Raw genomic sequence first — 2299 nt, 5'->3', positions numbered from 1 at the left:
CGTCATTCTGACCCGCATCGATAGACACTTAGAAACCGCACGAATCATCCCACACGAACAGTTTGGCTTTCAAAAAGGACACTCAACTAGTCACCAGATCGTACGTTTGGTTAAGCAGGTCAGGCGAAACCTACAACAAGGCAACTCTTCGGGTTTGGTCCTACTCGACGTAGAAAAGGCGTACGACTCGGTTTGGCACGACGCGATTCTGCACAAAATGCATGTTGGAAACTTCCCTGTGAGACTTCTGAAGATCATTCACAGTTTTCTGAAGGATAGGACCTTCCAAGTCTCGATAAATGGTTGTGCCTCAGAGCGGATGCAAGTTCCTTTTGGCGTACCGCAAGGCTCCGTATTAAGTCCTACGCTGTACAACATTTTTTCAGCCGACATTGTGCAAATAGAAGGAGTACAATACTACTTTTTTGCAGACGACACTGGATTTCTCGTGTCACATCGGGATGCCAATGTAGTAGTTGACAAGCTACAACATGCTCAGGATTCTATTCTTGAATACCACAAGAAATGGAAAGTCAAAGTTAATCCTACCAAATTTCAAGCCATCTTCTTTACGCGTCGTCGGAGCCCAAGGTACCTGCCTCAAACTCAAGTTTCCTGCAATGGTGTCGACATTCCTTGGTCCGCTACGGTTGGATACCTCGGCGTGTGCCTGGACCAGAAACTCAACTTTGGTTGCCATGTGACCAACAGCATCCGGAAATGTGATACCCTCACAAAAACTCTCTACCCGCTTGTCAAGAGGCGCTCTCGGCTGCATCCTACTATCAAGTTGCTCCTTTACAAAACCGTTTTCCGGCCTACGGTGGCGTATGGGTTCCCTGCTTGGTTCGACTGTGCACAGTGCCACCGGAACAAAATACAAATCAAGCAAAACCGCCTTTTAAAGATGATGCTGGATTTGCCCCCCTTCCACCCGACCGACGAGGTCCACAGGCTTGCCGGTGTGGAACGGTTCGACGACTGGCTCCAGAGGCTGGTTCCTAAATTCCTGCAAAGCTGCTCTTCCTCTCCGAATCCTCTCTTGCAAGATCTGGCCGTGTAGTATTGTGATATTAGTTTTAAGCTTTCTTCTCTGTCCCATTTTCGTATAAGTTATTTCGAAGGTTTTTTTGTATGTATTTTCCTTCCCTGTCGATTTCTGTAAAGTCTCTGATAAACATTAAATGTAGCTTTGTTTGATGTTATTGCTGTAAGGAATTCCGTGTCACAATGTAAGGTCTTTATAAGAACATGTTGTATTGGATTAGTTTACAAAATAAAATAAATAAAAAAAAAAATAAATAAATAATACCGTGTATGTGGCCCGCATACATTGGTGGTCCTTTGAATCATCACTATATCAATCATACTAAGTTTATACTTAAAAGGACCTGTGCGGCAAACGTTGCCTAGAGGTTTGTGCAATTGATTCATAAAGTAAAAAGTATCAATAATGTTTTCAGTTTGCAAGTTTTAGCCGAAACACGGTATTTGGAACACAAAAGGAACCATGCCCTAATACCGTGTATTGGTACTTTGCACTCACATTCTGTAAATATTTTTAATTGCTTGTTTTTGTAAATATGTGCCAAATTTATCACGCCTAACTTGAGCAGGTTTAATATGCTAATGATTGAACTAGTTACTCAATTATAAAAATAATACACTTAGTAAAATATTTGACTTTTTTGTCAAATACACGGTATTAGGAGGCACACGGTATTAGGGCACGGCACGGTACAAATTTCTTGTAGTAAATACTACTTTTGTTCATACCGATTGTGGAACATGTTCCACAAAAGTAGTAAGTTCGAAAGTTGTAGTGTAGTAAATGCTTTATTTACTTTTATTCATAGCAATAAAAGTAGTTTCAACTACAAATTTGTAGTAAACTGTGGATTATTACTTTTTATTCATACGTCATTGTCTAAATATTCATCAATTCAATGAATTTGAGATAATGAAGCTACAAACAATTGAAATTTACTGTAAAAATCAGGGTGCACATTATGTTCCGGCTACCCCTACCTACTTATTGGAACAACCTGAGAACTCTTTATTATCTACAGCTAAATAGGTATGATCTTTATCACCCTGGTCTAGACCAATATCATGAGTAACGTTACTCCGCAAAGCTCTTTTTGGTTAGGTCGATTAGACTTCATAACAAGTAACGAAGGAATGTACTTTCGAAGCATGATTTCGGATAAAAAAACATTTCTGACTATCTTTTGCGTACTTTAAAGTCACTTTTCATTTATTGAACTTGTATTCACTGTTCCTGTTTTGTATAGGATTA

Source organism: Aedes albopictus, chromosome 3 (genome assembly GCF_035046485.1).
Source record: "Aedes albopictus strain Foshan chromosome 3, AalbF5, whole genome shotgun sequence".
In the NCBI taxonomy this organism is placed as follows: domain Eukaryota; kingdom Metazoa; phylum Arthropoda; class Insecta; order Diptera; family Culicidae; genus Aedes; species Aedes albopictus.
This window is presented reverse-complemented; position numbering follows the sequence as displayed.